We start from the raw sequence: 19,801 nt of genomic DNA, 5'->3' as shown, positions 1-19,801 counted from the left end.
ACCCCTATAATAAGAACTGATTAACAATAAGACAACTTGAGGTGCCAAAAATATCTTATGCAGAGCCCTCTATTAAGTGAAAAGTTTGGGGATCTTTTTTAATGTTATCTACATGGTTTTTGCCTGAGAAACCTCTCTAACTGAACCTCAAAAGCCATCAGTTTGCTGATATTAGTGTGTAAAAATATTTATTTGCATGTAGATCTCCTGGTTGGTTCCTATTTCCCTGTCTAATGTGATCAGTAGGAGAGTGATTTATTCAAAATCACCTAGTTAAAAAAATTATCTATGAGAAATAGAAAAGGAAAAAAATCCAGAAACAAAGGTTAATAAATACATTGAAAGTTTATTTTTCTTGCTCCCAAGGAAAAAGATAATCTCAACTCTGTCTTAGGAAAATGAAAGTGAAATTTGCTTACCTGTGTCCGACTCTTTGTGACCCCATGGACTATACAGTCCATTGAATTCTCCAGGCAGGAATACTGGAGTGGGTAGCCTTTCCCTTCTCCAGGGGATCTTCCCAACCCAGGAATCGAACCCAGATCTCCCACATTACAGGAGGATTCTTTACCAGTGGATTCTTTACCTTGCTGAGCCACAAGGGAAGTCTGTCTTAGGAGGTCTTGGTTATGGCCCATGATTGTGATGTGCTTGTGCAGAAATTTCATTTTAAACTGCAAATGAACCTCTAGATGTTGGCTGTCTTGATGATGATAAGTATCAGATTTATGGGAAATATACTTGGTCACGTAAGCAATAGAAAATGCCAGGGGTAAAGTAAACAAAGATACTTTGAACAAAAAGAAATACTGAAATAATATATGTTGTTGAAAAACAAATATTTTCCCAGGTTGGTAATTTTCTTGCACCGTGAAGTATGCACAGATGAGTCCCTGGTCACAGTCACCTGCAGTCACAGGGGTCAACCTTCTGAGGCTCTACTGAGCCCCAGAACCTGGCCTCCTGTGCAGGTGTATGGTTAAATTCAGCATCATCAGTAATTCAACAAACATTTACTGAGCAACTTTTCCCCCAGTGTATGTAGGTCTTGCCCGTGGTTCCACCGCAACCACACTTAAGGACTCATTGTTTACATCAAGGTACTGATCCAGAGATTCGTGGATAGATTTCCAAAAGTAGGTGAATCCCCTGAAACTTTGTGCCAAACAGAGGGTGTGTGATTCTGTGCACTTCTGGAAAGAACATCCAGAACTTTCATTAGCTTCTCACAAACCACCTATTGGATGTGAACTGAATGTTCTCCCTGTACTCAACAGGGGCCCGTAGGAATCTTGGCCCTCGAGTCCCTTCCGGGGCTCCACACAGAGAAAAGATGATGACTAAGGGTGTGCTCAGCATTCCCTGGAAGCCCGTGTCCTGAGCGCTGAGCAGTATTTTCTAGACTTCCTTGCAACCACTGTTTCCTGGAGCCTAACCCAGTCACAGGCTGGTCTGCATTCAGCTAAAGATAAACCATCTTCCAACTACCTGGAACTAAGCCACACTCAGGAGACCAGGGTTTGATCCCTGGGTTGGGAAGGTCCTCTGGAGGAGGAAATGGCAATCCACTCCAGTATTCTTGGCCTGGGAAATCCCATGGACAGAGGAGCAGTCCATGGGGTTGCAAGAGTTGGACACGACCTAGTGACTAAACCACCACCAATCCACACTCTGGGCCAAAGTGATGAACAAGCACTGAGCCTGGTCAGGAAGGTGATCAGGAAGGTGGTGCCCTAGGCTGTGCTTGGCTTCTGCTCTCCTGTTGGGACAGAAACACCTGGTGGCAGGACTGTATCTCCCACCCTCGTTAATGCACCTTGCTTGGTGCCTGGCACCCAGGAAGTGCTCAGCTCACCTTCATAGAGTTGATGTGAACAGAGATGGATAATTCTAGCCCTGGACTGGGAGGGGAAACCAGACCACATAAGAAACCATAGTGCAAGGTAGAAAGGGATACATTTCAGGAGCGAATTGCAAGTTGGTGGCTCAAGGGCAGCAGTGCAGAGGATGACAGGCGATCTTCAGTTCAAGGCCTGGGGGAGTTGATGGGGACACAGAGGATGACAGGTGATCTTCAGTTCAAGGCCTGGGGGAGTTGATGGGGACACAGAGGATGGCAGGCGATCTTCAGTTCAAGGCCTGGGGGAGTTGATGGGGACACAGAGGATGGCAGGCGATCTTCAGTTCAAGGCCTGGGGGAGTTGATGGGGACACAGAGGATGGCAGGCGATCTTCAGTTCAAGGCCTGGGGGAGTTGATGGGAACACAGAAAAACCTTTCCAGAAGAAGAGCCTTAGGAATGGTCAACATTGGGGATATGTGAATAAAATGCATATAAAGGAGGGACTTTGCTTAGGCAGGAGAACAGGGCAGGAAGATGTGGGGCAAACAGCTTGGTTAGCGTGGAGCCAAGAGTGCCTGGAAGGGAGGGGCCAAATTGTGTAGAAAAGTTGGTAGGTGCCCACTGCTTTGCAACTTCTCCTTCAACTAACTCCCTTGGCTAGTCCACTGAGCTTCAGCAGGGCACAGCTCCTGTGGGTTTACTAACAAAGACCCCAGGCCAGGGTGACCCAACAAGGCTCAGAGCTGTGCTAGACTGTACTCTTTACAACTAAAACCTCATGGGCCTCAGTGGAAGGGGCTCCTGCCTGTTGTTCTTGGAGCTCTCTGCAGGCAGGGAGCAGATCTATAATTACTGAGGCAGTTGATACTCTTTCCCAGGGGATCATGTTTCAGCTTATAATGTCGTCATCTGTAATCCTCGTTCATCTCTGTTAATGAAATGAAGCAGGGCCATATTATTGGATTTGAGATAGGATTGTTTTCTTTTGTTTTTCTCTCCACCCAATCCAACCCTCTCACTTCTTTTCTCAAAATTTCAGCTAATCTGTCCCTAGCTCATCTCTGGCATTGTCAATGTTGTAACTCCTCACCACAGAGAGAACATTCCAGGAGGAAATTAATAATGGAGTTGTTGCTTAGACTCAACTCTCCTTTAAAAACTAGTACAAATATCTCACTTCCTCCAGGCAGCCTTCCCAGACTGCATTTTCCAAAGAATTGGATTCTTTTATGAAGCCCTTGCTATTACATAGATAGTTATCTTCTGTTGTTATTGGTCCTAAAGTTACATTGCTTCTATTTAAGGCCCTGGACTCTAAATCATCAATTATATTGAATTATGAGCATAAAGGAAAAAAAATTAAGAGCATGAAGTCCCTCTTTTAGGCTGAGAACAAGGCAGCCGCGATTCTGATGTCCTCTCTCCACCTCTGTGTAGAGACTGTCTCCTTCTCCATCAGCCTGGGTGCCTCAGTCCTCCTGTCTCTCTCTCCAGGGTGCTTTCCCAGGGCTTGCTGGGAGGAAGGGTGAGCTGAACGGTGGATGTTGGGAGGGCAGTATGCAGCCCATGCCCCTCAGCCCACTTCCCCAGGGGAAGCCAAGCATTACTGATTAGGGTAGAGAACAGTGGAGGGATTTGTGCCCTGAAAGTCCAGGGGATCCTTTATTTATGTGAGCAGGGCCTGTTGCTATCCTCAGCTCAGAGGGCGTAATCCCTAAGGTGGCCGGTGGGATGTGCTTCTGCTTGGCTCTTAGAGAGAGGTGGGCTCAGGGCAGCGCTGGAAAGCTATGATGCGGACCGTGCAGCCTGAGGCACACCCCCCCACTGTGTGCACCTGTCCTGGGCCCTCTGTGTCCATGCTGTCCTGTCCTAGGAGGGAGCGAGTATTCCTGATATGGGAAAAGCTTAAATCAAGGCTGACAGCTAACTATTTTCATCACAGATTTAAATAGTAAATGCAAAAAGGTGCAATTTCTGGCATATTGAAAATATGAGTTACAAAACTATAATATTACTCTTTTTAAAAGTATCCAAATAAATGTAAATACTATAGCAGTTTGATATTTACCATCATGTGTTTTAAAAGTACATAAACAAGCTTTTTTTTTACCATCAGAAATCTTGTATTGTTCCTATTTCTTTTTGAATCTGCTTTTTTATTCCATTTCTCCCATAGAATTTTATTCTAATATCTTTTTATGCTTATCAGACTCTCTGCAATAAACATGTATGTATATATTAATGTTAGCATTAAAAATCTCCTGTGACTGTAACCTCTAAATGTTAAAAAAAACTTTTCTAGATTGTGCATTAAAATAATTTTATTATGCAATTGATCAAAATACCATCAATAGAATATAAATTTTAGTAAATATTTTAGAAAAATACAATGTTATTGTAAATGTATCTCTTCATGATATGGGAAGGCTTTCCTTTTTTTTGCTCCTCTATCCATGGATATGTGTTATTTATTGTTGGAATAAAACAGTGTTTAGCTTCAGTTCTATTCCTAATTTCCTTTCTTGTACATGTTTGCTGAGATGTGTTCACAAAAATATGGTAGGAAGAGAGTTTTGTTATATTAATAAAAATTTTTTGAACCCTTTCCCAGTTATATACCAAAATCACATGGTGACCTATGATCAAAAATTATTTTTAATGATCTGTGTGCATGTATGCTCAGTCGTGTCTGACTCCTTGCGACCCCATGGACTGTAGCCCTCCAGATTCCTCTGTCCATGGGATTTTTCCAAGCAAGAATACTGGAGTGGGTTGCCATTTCCTCCTCCAGCGGATCTTCCCAAGCCAGAGACTGAACCCAAGTCTCCCAAGTCTCCTGCATTGCGGGTGGATTCTTTACTGCTAAGCTATCAGGGAAGCCCCTGCTGCTGCTGCTGCTGCTGCTGCTGCTAAATCGCTTCAGTCGTGTCTGACTCTGTGCGACCCCATAGACGGCAGCCCACCAAGCTCCCCCATCCCTGGGATTCTCCAGGCAAGAACACTGGAGTGGGTTGCCATTTCCTTCTCCAATGTGTGAAAGTGAAAAGTGAAAGTGAAGTCACTCAGTCGTATCTGACTCTTAGCAACCCCATGGACTATAGCCCACCAGGCTCCTCCATCCATGGGATTTTCCAGGCAAGAGTACTGGAGTGGGTTGCCATTGCCTTCTCCAGGGAAGCCCCTATCAGCTGACAATTCAAATGGGCCCTCTGTCAATTTAGCTGAATGTAAAGGATGGAGAATCAACTAATTGGGAAAACTTCTTTTGAATAAATGTCATTGCACTTATCTATTTTCTCAGTTTCTAGAAGTGTATCAGAAGTCTCTGCTTAGACCTGTGTGTGTGTGCTCAGTCGCTCAGTTGTGTCCAGTTCTTTGTGAACCCATGGACTCCTCTGTCCATGGAATTTTCCAGGCAAGAATACTGGAACAGGTTTCCATTTTTTCTACTGCAGGGGATCTTCTCAACACAGGGATCGAACCTGTGTCTCTTGCATCTCCTGCATTGGCAGGCAGATTACTTACTGCTGAGTTACATGGGAAGCCCTTTACTTAGACTTATGGAACGACTATTAATTATATCTTGAACTTTAACTTTTTAATTTTATTTTTTTTGGTTGTGCTAGGTCTTTTGCTATGCACAGGCTTTCTCTAGTTGCAGTGAGCAGGCTTCTCACTGTGGCGGCTTCTCTTGTTGCACAGCACAGGCTTAAGGTGCACAGGCTTCAGTAGTGGCAGCATGTGGGCTCAGTAGTTGTGGCACATGGGCTTAGTTGCTCAGAGGCATATGGAATCTTCCTGAACCAGGGGTCAAAGCCATGTCCCCTGCATTGGCAGGTGGATGCTTAACCACTGGTCCACCAGGGAGGTCCTATCCTGCACTTTAGGTAAGGGTGTGAATACCAGGAGGCCACCATCTAGTCAAAGCTATGGTTTTTCCAGTAGTCATGTATGGATGTGAGAGTTGGACCATAAAGAAGGCTGAGTGCCGAAGAACTGATGCTTTTGAACTGTGGTGTTGGTGAAGACTCTTGAGAGTCCCTTGGACCACAAGGAGATCAAACCAGTCAATCCTAAAGGAAATCAACCCTGAATATTCATTGGAGGGACTGATACTGAAGCTGAAGCTCCAATACTTTGGCCACCTGATACTAAGAGCTGACTCATTAGAAATGACCCTGATGCTGGGAAAGATTTAAGGCAGCAGGAGAAGGGGACAACAGAGGACAAGATGATTGGATGGCATCACTGACTCAATGGGTATGAATCTGAGCAAGCTCCATGAGATGGTGAGGGACAGGGAAGCCTGGTGTGCTGCAGTTCATGGGGTTGCAAAGAGCTGGACATGGCTGAGTGACTGAACAACGACAGCAACCAGGAAGCAAGGACCATGCTAGGAACCATCTCAAATCCTGCCTACCATGGCATGGCACTTCATGGTTGCTCAGTCCTAGTGTTGAGTCCTGGTTGCTTTCTGGGGTAAGAGGGGAAGTCTCACTCCATATCCTTGGACAGAAATAGTGCAAGTCTTGGGACTAAAACATACATGAAGATGTTCAGGACTGTGTTATTGATAGTGACCAAAAATTAGAAACAGCACAGCACAGAGGGCTAGAACGCATTCGTGGAGTGTGCACCTTCCCCCACCCTCGACCCTGGCTCAGCTCAGTCAATCCAGGCTGTGAGCTCGGAGAGGTGAAGTGTACAGAGCAGAGCCTTAGCATCCACTGCTCACTTCTTTCCTCCTACACCTTCCCGATTCTTTGCACTCAAGGATGTACAAAACTGGATATGAAGGCAAGGGAAACCAGAAACGGGAGCCTGCAGGGCTGGGGAACATGGAATGACTGAATTAATAGTGGGGACAAAGGACAGGTTCTTTAGAAGTGACCTCCGGGGGAAATAAGAGGTTGGTGGTCACATGGCACTGTTTCTGGTATTCGACATAACCTTCTAGGATCTATGCACAGCACTTGAGATGCGCTAAGAGGACAGATACAGATACTAAGTACTCACTACATACACACACACACACACACACACACAGAAAAGAAAAAGAAAAGAAAATGTGAGGTGATGGATATGTTCATTAGCTTTAATGTAGTAGTTATTTCACAACGTATACACATATCAAACCATCAGTTGTACATGTTAAATATACATACTTTTTATTTGTTAGTTATACCTCAGTAAAGCTAAGGGAGAAAATGACCTGCTATCAGATTAAAAGGGAAGGGAACTAGCTACTTTCTTTTGTGTATGCTTCCTCTCTCTCTCTCACTTACACACACCCACACACCCCCCACAGATTGTTTTATCAGTTTTTAAAACTATCAGTAAACATGCTTGAATCCAGTACTAAGAATTTTAAAATACTGAATAGCCATGTGTAACATGAAGACAGTTTCATTCTTTGACTTCCTTCTACCCTTTCCCATGCACATCTTCTGTGTGTGGGTTGTGTGATTTGAAATATGGGGGACCAGTGTATTACTATTACATTATGAACAATCTACAGTATACTTTCTTTCAAGTATTCTGTCTTTCAAAAATCAACTGAAGTTTACATTACATGCTTTGAAATGATATTGACAGTGATTATTTAAAGTCAGTTGTATGCCTAAATCTCTTTGTCGTTCATCCCTGCATTCTGAGAGAGATTCTTGAGTGTCAGGAAAAATTGCAAATGACTGAAATGGGCAAAAGGACGTGGGGAGTCCTTTCAGTGGAACGTGCCGTGTCATATAGAGGACTCATCATGGTTATTGGATCCTAGAAGGTCCTGAGTTTTCCATTATTTCTTTTTTCTAGGCTATATTGCAACCCTAATATGAAAAAGAAATGGTAGTAATGTAAATGATTCTTACCCATGCAAAATGGGAAAAGGCAAGAAGGAGGTCTGAAGACCTATGGGAGAAAGGGTTCTCAAAAAGTGTCCTCACAGAATCCTACCTTTTCTCAAACAACTACTTTTTTTGAGGACTGGCCCCAGGCCTAGTGGAATTCTTAGTTTCTCTCCAGCATCTTGATTGCCACTCTTCAATGATTCACTGTGTCTCAGTGTAGCTTAAGCATTTGCCAAGGTGTCCAAGAAGAAAAAAAAAATGGTTTCTGGAATTTTGATCTTTTAATCACTGCTCCAGACTGGTTCTGGGAACTGAGAGGTACCATCTGCAAAATGCTTTTGGAGGAAATGGGGTGGGAAGAGGGGTGGGTGGGGCTGTCAGAGAGGAGACTATATCCCCAGGTCCATTAGAGCAGTCTAGTCCGCCGTCCCTCTAAGTTGAGCAGCCACTTTCAGGAGAAAACCTTTTTGTGGTGTCTTCACTGAGCCTAGATATTTTAACTTCATTTCCAGGTCCATCCTTGTCATTCCTTTCTTGATTTATTTTGGTTTTTTGGCTGCTGGAACAGGAAAATCTGTTCCCTTCTCAAACAAACAGCATTGAAAAGGATAGGCTAAGAGAAAGTTGTCACTTAGAGCCTCATCTCTAAGCTTCCGAAAGAGAAACTTCTTCCTCCACTCCCAGGCTCTGGCTTGGGCCCCTTGTAGCCTAGGGAGTTGGGGGAAGGAGGAAGCAGGACCTTACTCTCACAGATACATGTTGGTGTCAGGTTCCACCTTCTCTGTGAAGTCCTCCCTGGCCACCAGCCCACTGTCCTTTCTCTCTTCCCTCTGAATTTACACCTCACTCACTTTTCAAAACATTTTTACATTTAATTTGGGATTCCAGTGAGTTATATGAATCAGACTCTTCTCCAGTATGGAATTCTTATTTTTCCAGCTATAAACTCCTTAGTAGCAAGGGACACTATTCTGACTTCCCTTTTGGTCACCACATCCTTTATGTGGGGCCGATCTCATGGTAAGCGTTTAGCAATTACTTGGGTTGACCTGAACTCGAGCCATTGCCTAGTCATAGGCAATAATACACCATGATTTACATCTCCAAGGGTAGATGAAGAATGCTTGGGAGTGGTCGAACTCAGAGCTCTTCTAATGCTCTGCAATAATAACATAGGGAATTATGCTAGTGCCCAGAGAGTTGCCTTGAAAACTCCCATACCTGGGCCTGGTACTGGGGCATCATCCCACCCCCTGTTTTCAATGTACTTTATGCCAGTCCACTCACAGAACCTTTATGGGGCTTGGCCATCCTGGGCTAGTATCTTTCTTCCCCAGTTCCTCTATCCTTCTCTCTCTTCATGTGAAACCTTCCTCATCACTCTCTGTCATCCCCATCTCCCTCTCCTGTGACTTCCCAGATTTTATAGAAAACACATCCTAACCAAGCATCTTCTTCCATTTCCTGACTGGGGAGAGAAGAAATTTTTCTTTTCTTCTTGTGCAAATTATTCTTCTCTATTCAAAGTGATAAATACTGAGCTCAGTCCACTATGCACTTGTTGCTTCATAGGTGAAGATATTGATGCATTTAATTCCATCTGAGCCTGAGTATAGGCCTTGTGCCTTCCTCTCGGTTCTCTGTTTGAATATCTGTTTCTCTATATCAGCCCCAATGAGAATGACCCTTTCAGAATGGATTTCTTGGGATAAAGATGTCCAGTGTATGTTCTCTGTGTCATGTGTTCTCTTCTTTGCCCTGAGTAGTCCATCCTCCTCCTGTGAAGTCTCTATGCACCCCATCTTCTTCCTTTAACTTTGCAAATTAACTCCTAAGAAAGGCTCTAATAGGAACTATGTGCCTGCATGCTAAGTCGCTTCAGTCATGTTTGACTCTGTGCGACCCCATGGACTGTAGCCTACCAGGCTCCTCTGTCCACGGGATTCTTCAGGCAAGAATGCTGGAGTGGGTTGCCATGCTCTCCTACAGGGGATCTTCCTGACCCAGGGCTCAAACCCATGTCTCTTATGTTTCCTGCTTTGGCAGGAGGGTTCTTTACCACTAGCACCACCTGGGAAGCCAAGACCCAAATACATTGCTTACATCTTCAGTGATGAGGTAATGGAGGGACAGGCCAGATCCAATCAATTGACTAAATCCCAGGGAGCCAAACCAGAGATGGGATGCAGGCAAAAGTAAGAGTAGGAATACTTTTTAGGCCTCCCTGGTACCCCAGAAGCTCACATACTTAGCCAAGTACTCTTTCAGATGCCTTGCAAAGCTGAGTTGTCCTAGACCTGTTTTGAATAGACAGAGCTTCAACCAAGTCTGGGGCATTTGAGTAGTCTTATAACAGAATCAATCAGAACTTCTAGAGCCGATGTGCTTCACTTAGCTGATGAGGAAACAAGCTCCAACAGAAGTGACAAATAGTTCATCAATTGATGAGGGCAGGGCCAGGCTCTGTAGAGCCCTGATTTCTTGATTCTCCAAAGTTTGCTGATTATTTTCATGTCTCCCATTTTCATGACTATGCTTGACTGCTTACTCTTAGAATCACTTTTCTAGTTCCACAGAAGAGTCCTGTAGTTATATTTATTGAGATAGTGTTAGATTTAGAAAATAACCGTGTGGAGAATTGACATTTTTACAGTGATGAATCTTCCAATCTAAGATTATACTATGCCTTTCCATTTTTCAAGTCCCTTTTGTATGTTAAAGTTTCCTTCACACATTTCTTATGCATTTTAAAGGTTATTCCCAGCTATTTTATATTTTAGCTGCTATTGAAAATACCTATTTTCTTCCACTGTAACTTCTAACTGGTTGATATTTTTGTGCACAATATAAAAACTATTGTTTACCATACATTAACTTTGTAACTGGCTTCTCTTTTGGGCTTCTGAAACCAATTCCACTATGTATGTCTATGTATATGTGGGGTGCTTCCCCACATACCACCAAGCAATTCTCAGATACCAGCACAGTGTCAGAGAATTCAACCTAGTGCTGACTACCTAGAAAGTGAAAGTCGCTCAGTCATGTCCTACTCTGTGCTACCCCATGGACTATACAGTCCAAGGAATTCTCCAGGCCAGAATACTGGAATGGGTAGCCTTTCCCTTCTCCAGGGGATCTTCCCAACCCAGGGCTCGAACCCAGGTCCTCCTGCATTGCAGGCGGATTCTTTACCAGCTGAGCCACAAGGGAAGCCTGACACTACCCAGAGACAGCATCAAATTCCACAGGTAGAGGGGTCAGTCTTATAAGAATTACCCCCCACCCCCCTCAAATGCCAGTGCAAGCCCAGGTGTTACCTGTGCTTCTGTCTTAATGGCTACAGATTGGAGGTTTTCATGAACTCTTCTCTGGGCTTCAGACACCAGTTGCAAACTTAGGTTATCCACTTTGCTTCCAACTGACTGGTTATAGATCGGAGGCTTCCATGACCTCCTCCTCAGGGTTGATTAGTTTGTTAGAGCGGTTCATAGACTCCAAGGAACATTTTACTTATTAGATGACAAGTTTATGATAAAAAAATGTAACTCAGGAACAGCTAGATGGAAGAGCATAGGGCAAGATATAGGGAAAGGGTGCACAGTTTCCATGCTCTCTCTGAGCATGCTTGTCTCCCCACATCTCCATGTGTTCACCAACCAGGAAGCTCTGTGCTTTAAGGTTTTTACTGAAGCCTCATTACATGGTTATGATTGATTAGGTTGTTGGCTATTGGCAATGGATTCAGCTTCCAGCCCCTCTCCTCTCCCAGGAGGTCAGATATGAGATGGAAAGTTCCAAAACCTTAATCACAGGGTTGGTTCTCCCGGTAACCAGCCCCCTCCTCCTTTGGTGAGGCCCATTAGCCACCTCATTAACATAACAAAAGATACTTTTAGGGTTCTAATCACTTAGGAAACTCCAAGGGTTTTAGGAACTCTATACTAGAAATGGGGGCTTCCCAGGTGGCTCAGTGCTAAAGGATCTGCTGCCAAGCAGGAGATATGGTTGATCCCTGGGTTGGGAAAATCCCTTGGAGAAGGAAATGGCAACCCACTTCAGTATTCTTGACTGGGAAATCCCATGGACAGGAGGAGCCTGGTGGGCTACACTTCATGGGGTCACAAAGAGTCAGGCACTACTTAGTGACTACACAACAACAATAGTACTAGAAATGAGATGAGAATCAAATATATATTTCTTATTATAAACACACAATTGCAGCTTCATTATTAAATTATTTTGTTTGCAACAGTTTCTCAGCTGGTTCTCTTGGGTTTCTAAGATACACAATCATGTTATCTATCAGTTCAGTACAGTCGCTCAGCCATGTCCGACTCTTTGCAACCCCAGGGACTGCAGAGCTCCAGGCTTCCTTGTCCATCACCAACTCCCGCAGCCTACTCAAACTCATGTCCATCGCGTCGGTGGTGCCATCCAACCATCTCATCTTCTGTCATCCCCTTCTCCTCCCGCCTTCAATCTTTCCCAGCATCAGGGTCTTTTCCGATGAGTGGGTTCTTCACATCAGTTGGCCAAAGTATTGGAGTTTCAGCTTCAGCATCAGTCCTTCCAATGAATATTCAGGATTGATTTCCTTTAGGATTGACTGGTTGGATCTCCTTGCAGTCCAAAGGACACTCAAGAGTCTTCTCCAACACCACAGTTCAAAAGCATCAGTTCTTCAGTGCTCAGCTTTCTTTATAGTCCAACTCTCACATCCATACATGACTACTGGAAAAACCATACCTTTGACAAGACGGACCTTGTCAGCAAAGTAATGTCTCTGCTTTTTAATATGTTGTCTAGGTTCATCATAGCTTTTATTCCAAGGAGCAAGCATCTTTTAATTTCATGGCTGCAATCACCATCTACAGTGATTTTGGAGCCCAGAAAAATACAGCCAGCCACTGTTTCCATTGTTTCCCCATCTATTTGCCATGAAGTGATGGGACCAGATGCCATGATGTTAGTTTTCTGAATGTTGAGTTTTAAGCCAACTTTTTCACTCTCCTCTTTCACTTTCATCAAGAGACTCTTTATAAATCATGATAACTTTGTTTCTTATTTTCAAGTTTTATACCTCCAACTTCTTTCTGTTGTCTAATTTTATTGGTTACTATCTCCAGAGCTTATTAAATAGTAATAAGAATGGTCATCCTTGTCTGTTTATTTAACTATCTATAATGGAACTGCTTTTATTACTTTCCCTTTAGGCTGGTTATAGATTGGAGGTTCCCACCTATTAAGGGAAGATGCTAACTTTTGGGAAAGATATTTCATCACACCAAGGAATCCATCTATTTCTCTGTATGATCAAGCTACCCAAGATGGCTGTTCTCTTGCTCTGTCAGTAAATCCCCTGTCCACATAAAAACTTCTACATAAATGTTGATAGCAGCATTATTCACAGTAAAAAGAGGAAGCAACTTAAATGTCCAACAGTGAATGAATCAATAAAATATACTCTATTCATACAATGGAATATTTTTCAGCAGTAAGAATAATAAAGTATTGATACATGCTACCATGTGGATGGACCTTTTGCTAAGTGAAAGAAGCCAGTCACAAAGGGCCACATGTTTATATGAAATACCTGCAGTGAGCAGATCTATAAAGACAAAAAGTAATCAGTGGTTGCCTGATTGGGTCTGAGGGGGTGGGGGAAGGGAGTTTGGGAAGGTCATGGGTAAGAGGTGTGAACGTTTTTTGGAAGGGTAATGAAAACACACTAAACCTGACTATGGTGGTGATATATACACCGCTCTGTAATCTAAGAACCATTGAACTGTGGACTTTAAGTGGGTGAGTTATACAGTATGTGAACTGTAGTTCAATAAAGCTGTTTAAAATTGTGCATGGGGTAAGTTTTGCATCTAAAGTGCACGTATGTGTTACGAGGAGGGTGATCCTAGAAATGGTGTAATAGGAGGCATGGTGGAGAAGTAGAGGAGTCCCAGCTCACAGAGAGGTGAAGGGTACTACATGCCCAGTTAAGGAAAAAATAGGGCAATGGTTGCAAATAGATGTCTTAGGCACAATGCCCTGGCCAACTGATAGCAGCTACTTGCTTTGCTGCTCTGAGAAGGAGTCTGAATCTCAGGGGCTTCAGGAGCAAAGATGCTACAACTGACTACCAGTATCTGTCTGCATAATAGTGTTAGTTTACCTGGTGGCTCAGCAGTTAAGAATCTGCCTGCAATGCAAGAGATGCAGGTTTGATCCCTGGGTTGGGAAGAGCCCCTGGAAAAGGAAATGGCAACCCACTCCAGTATTTTTGCCTGGAAAACCCCATGGGCAGAGGAGCCTGGCAGGTTACAGTACATGGAGTCTCAAAAGAGTGCAATACAACTTAGCAACTAAACAACAGCAACAATAATGTTAGTTATTGACTAGGACTTTTGTTCCAGGCACTGTCCTGACTGCCTTATGTGCTTCGTCCCATTTGGTTCTCTTCCATATTCAGAGGTAGACATTACTATTATTTCTGAATGCCAAAAAACTAGTGCTTTCAAACTGTTGTGCTGGAGAAGACTCTTTAGAGTCCTTTGGACAGCAAGGAGATCAAATCAGTCAATCCTAAAGGAAATGAACCCTGAAGATTCATTGAAAGTACTGGTGCTGAAGCCGAAGCTTCAGTACTTTGGGCACCTGATGCAAAGAGCGGACTCATTGGAAAAGACCCTGATGCTGGGAAAGATTGAGGGCAAAAGGAAAAAGGGCCGCAGAGGATGAGACGGCTCAAGAGCATCACCAACTCAGTAAATATGAATTTGAGCAAATTCCAGAAGATAGTGGAGGACAGAGAAGCCTGACATGCTGCAGTCCACAGGATTGCAAAGAGTTAGACACAACTTAGCAACTGAACAATAAAAACAACAGTTTATAAAGAAGGAAAATTTAGCCACAACTGGCTCAAGATCATCCATCTGGTTAGTGGCAGAGTCGGGATTTAGGCTCTGGAAGTTTGACATCAACATCCACTCTGTTACGCCCTACACTCTCCTGAGAGCATGAGAGCCTATGTTTTCAATCTGCCTGCTGACAGGGGTCACTCTTCCTGGACATGATTAAAAGGGAATTTGGGAAGGCTCATCTGCTTAAAAATCTTTCCCCATACTGTGCCTGAGGTCTGGAATCCCATGGATCTCACTTCCTGGGTCAGGCTTGGTTGGTCAGGATCCGCCGAGAGGAATTCCAGATTCTCAGTGAACATCTTCTGGGGATTTATAGCCACCAACCGGTTGGGCACAGGGCCTAGGGGAGCAGAATGCCAGGAAAATGTCTGAGGGGATGCAGGCTAGAGAAAAGTTGTATGACACACACAACCCCCTCCCCTAACCCCAACAGTCACAACTTTTGGAATCTGGTGCTTTTGCTTGAGCTCCCATATGAGGAGTTTCTAAGGTTGCTTTGTGCCTCCATGTAAACTTCTTGGTTAGGCTGAGGCCTCTGGAGGCTACAACCAGACAGGAGCATGGTAGCCTGGATCTAGTTGTGCTTGGCTTTCCTGGTGACCTAAATGCAGAATGCCATGTGCCTATTGTTGGTTATTTACAAGGCAAAGGAAACCTGTGGCCCCGACTGGGATAAACTTGTAACCTACCAAGGCCTGGCATCCCATGAAGCTGCCTGCACAAGCTTGTCTGAGGTTCTTCTGCAGATAGTCATCAGCCAGCTGCTCCTGACCCCAGCAGAACTCCCCATGGGGGTATGGGAGCTGCTTGCTCAGGGGTTACCTTTAGCAGAAATCTGGGCCCCTGTCTTGCTCAGCACAGAATAAACCTTGATGAGCTCTGAGCCACCCACCTCCCCTCCCCTAAATCCAACAGGCTGTGCTACTGTGCTCGGAGCAGGGGGGTGTCCTGGGCAGACATAGGCAGAGGTGGTGGCGTCTGTGGAGGGGCAAGGCAGGAGGGCATTGGTTGGCTATAAAACGTGGGGGAAAACACAACAAATGCAGAGAGAGATGTGAGAAAAACCAAACGTGAGTTTTGTGGAACCTGGCCAACACAGGAGGGATTGAGCGGCCTCATACCCTGGTTCATCTCAACTTGTTCCTAGCCTGCTCAGGTTTCTCTCTATCTTCTCTGAGCTTACTGTCAGCATTACCTGGGTTTACATATCAGCTCTACTTACTACTTGTGAGTCCTTGAGGAATTTATTCTCTGAGCCTTGGCATCCTAGCCTATAAATTAGGTGAAATGGCACCTTAGCCTAGCTCACAGGGTTGTTGTAAGGCTGAACGAGGCAATGCATAAGGCACCTACTGCCATAGGGGCATAGTAGGTGCTCAGCAAGTGATGTCTATTCTGCAATAGATATTTTTAAAATTTATTTGTGACATAGAATATTCACCATCTTAAACATTTTAAGCATAAAATTTGATGGCATTAAGTACATTTATAATGTTTTGCAACAATCGTAACTATCAATTTCTAGATCTTTCCATCATCCCAAACAGAAACCCTGTACCAATTAAGCAATAACTCCCCAAACTCCCCTTCCCTTAACCCCTGGTAATCTTTAATCTATTCTCTGTTTCTATGAATTTGTCTAGTCCAGATAACTCAGGTAAACGGGATCACACAATATTTGTCTTTTGGTAACTGGCTTACTTTACTCAGCATGTTTTCAAGGTTCATCCACGTTGTACCACATATCAGAATTTTATTCCTCTTTAACACAGAATAATATCCCATTGTACTAATACACCACATTTTGTTTATCCATTCATCTGTGGATGGACATGTGTGTTGTTTCCGCCTTTTGGCTATTGTGCCTGTGGTATATATTATAGTCATGCATTATGAAGAAGTCATTTAGGGAATCAGAGCATGGACCCTGGAGCCACACTGCCTGAAGGCCATCCTTTTATTATCACCCACGAGTCTTAGCCTCCTTGTGCACGAATTTTCTCTCTGTGAAATGGGGAGACTAAGCCTGTCTCAGGGATCCTGTGAGAAGGAAATGAGTCAGCACATGCAAAGTAGATGCGATTGTTTCCAGCATCTGGTCATCATTCAGGAAGTTTAGCTGTTGGGAGTGGAAACCCCATGTTTGAGACCCATCTAGGTGGATTGATGTGTTCTCACCTCTGGAAACTGGTGGTTGATATTGGAAAACTGCAAAATTCCCAAGTGCTTGAAGTGAGTAGGTGACTTTGGAGATCACCTACTCAAACTTCCTCATTCTACCAATGGGGAAACTAAGGCCCAGAAAAGATGGGGACAAGGCCAGAGTGACAAAGACTCCCAGGAACCTTGGCCTTGACTTCACGCCTAGCTTCACCAGCGTCTGTCCCCATGCTAGGTCCCTGTCTATGGATATCTCCCTTCTCCTAGTTCACACCAAGGGACCAAGAAACTAAGGGACCACCTCCCCTTCTGTCTTAGCTCAGATACAAAGCCGGGGGTTTGCTGCATTCCAAGTACCACCTGCCCTTTCTTTTATCCATTTCTGCTTGGTCAGGAGGTGGAGACAAGGGGAGGGAGAGAGAGCATCAGAAATGTTTTACTTGAGAGGGTCTTTTTCAGTGGGAGATGGAGTGGGCAGGGAGGAACCCAGGCCTGTCTGGCCCAGGGATGATAATACTTTGGTTGTTTTTGGATTAGGTACCTGCACTCAGTCAGCGCATCTTTTCTTCAGCTGTTTGTGTGTTCTTTGTTCATTTTGTTGATTTTCTTAGGGGCTATTTTCAGAGGATTCCAGCCTGCCTGAATCCTGCAAAGGGGGACAGTGGAGGTACAGCCCACACCTGGGTAGAACAAGTCAGACCAGGTGACTTGGTGGCAATGAGAACAAAAGAGCATTGCCAGTGAGGACAAAAACCCAGGAGGGAAAGGGGCCAGCTGCTAACCAGTTCCCTCCGCTGGATGGGCTTCTCTTGGAGCAATTTGATGAAAGAATTCTCTTTGTTTATTCTAAGGTAAAATCCCCCTTCTTTGAGGAATTAATCTAACATAAGGAAGCTGTGCCAACCAGAGTATGGTGGGGAGAGCTCATAGTTTCTGCTTGCAGTCTATTCGGGAAGGAATGACCAGGAAGGAAGGACTCTGACAGCTGATGTCCTAGGGCAGCTTCAGGGGGAGGGGTAAGGGCACAGAAGGAGGGGCCACTTCCCGAGTGAAGATGTAGGAGGGGGTGTGGAGGGGGTATGGCAGGTTTTGTAAACCTGGTGTTCATGACTCCAGGGTAATTCTTTGCCTCTTCCCTCTCTACAATTTTTTCCTCCTCCCCTCTTAGTTTTCCTAGTGTGCTAGTCATCACTGCAGAAAAGATTTCTTCAAATGCAGGTGGCATGAACTGGACAATTATTTCCCTGCCTCCTCCTTATCTCCCATAGCCTACTCAAGATAGATTCACTTGAGTTTGGGTCTTGGAGGCACGAGTGAGTTCTGAGGTGATGTGGTTGAGTTTGAGCATTGGGCTGGAAGAAGCCTTGCAGGACAAGAGGTGGCTCAGCTCTGTAACCCAGGCTGCCAGTGAAAACAAATACCCAGTGATGGGGCAAAAGGAGGAAGGGAAGGATCCTGCCCCTGGGGCAGCAGCTGAAAATGAGAAGCTGATAATAGTGAGGAGGCCTGAAATGCACCCCATGGTAATAGAGCCATCTGGCACAAACCTGATGGAAAAGGAGGCCACATCCGGACACATTGTGCAGACATGGGGTGCAGCCTTCCAAATCAATAGTACAGTCCTAGTGGCTCCCTCAGAGAAGGCGATGGCCCCCCACTCCAGTGCTCCTGCCTGGAGAATCCCAGGGACGGGGGAGCCCGGTAGGCTGCAGTCCATGGGGTGGCGAAGAGTCAGACACGACTGAGCGACTTCACTTTCACTTTTCACTTTCATGCATTGGAGAAGGAAATGGCAACCCACTCCAGTGTTCTTGCCTGGAGAATCCCAGGGACGGGGGAGCCTGGTGGGCTGCCGTCTCTGGGGTCGCACAGAGTTGGCCGTGACTGAAGCAACTTAGCAGCAGCAGCAGCAGCAGCAGGGGCTCCCTTGACCTGGAGGCTGGAAGGGCCTCTGATCTGCAGACCAGAGTGAGGAGGAGAACATCCAAGGGCATCTCTTTTTGGCCCTGGTGTGAGAGATGCTCAGCTTTCCCCCAAAGTCCTGGGGAGCTGCACTCTAGACTTTATTAGCTCAGATGGCAGGTTTGAGAGCTTTGTGGGCTCCTGAATGCATGGTAGTACCAGCCAACCTTATAGTACTTATTGCTGGGCACTGTTCTGAGAGATTTTGTCTAAATCACTTCACTGAGTATTCATAACCCCTACAAAATAGGAGTTAGCTCCATTTTACAGATGGGGAAACTGAGGCATAGAAAGTGGGACAGAGCTGGGATTCAAACCCAGCAGTTCTCCAGAGTACCCTTCACTGCTGGGCAGCACTGCTCTGTCGCTCCACAGCTCAAGCCAGAATAGAGATTTGGCTTTGATTGTCCACTGAGAAATCAAATATTTTAGAGATGTGGCATGTGGGTGTTTAGTTGGTGCAGGCGATGACATGCCATCAGAATTGACTGTCATCTAGTATAGAGCAGCGTGATAGTTTTCTGGAGTTATCTGGAGATTTCCTGTGGGGCAGATGACTGTGTTGGCCTGATCACTGGTTCTTGCCATGGTACTGGCATCTAGGGAGCCCCCACCACTTATTAAAGAGGATTGAGGAGAACTGGAGAGCCTTTTCAGTCCCATGCCTCCCCAGACCTCCTCCTCCTTGCCAAGCACTAGTTGGTGTCCCTGGGGGCCCTTTGACCTAGGAATCAGGTTAAGCAATGCTCTCTGTGAGCCTTGCCCAGTGCTCAGCTTGTATTGCATTGGCATCAAGTCCCTGGCCAGGTCCCAGGGAGATATCTTGGGCCTGGGACAAAGTTACCTCTGGATATACAGGAGCTTACACTGGAGGTAATGGCAAAAGCTTTGGATGAAATGTCTAAACTAGCTTACCACCCTTTTGGTATTTCTCTTATTTTATGGATTTACTTCCTTCACCTGTTAAGGATATAGTCTGCCTTAATCCCTGGTCCCTGAGGAGTGAAAAGCCAGATAAGTTTTTTGTTTTGTTTGTTTAAAGTTTGTACTCCTGTCTCCTGTGCTGGGCTTAACTG

The sequence above is a fragment of the Bubalus kerabau genome, chromosome 11, assembly GCF_029407905.1.
Source record: "Bubalus kerabau isolate K-KA32 ecotype Philippines breed swamp buffalo chromosome 11, PCC_UOA_SB_1v2, whole genome shotgun sequence".
NCBI lineage: Eukaryota > Metazoa > Chordata > Mammalia > Artiodactyla > Bovidae > Bubalus > Bubalus kerabau.
Note: the sequence above shows the minus strand (reverse complement) of the source record.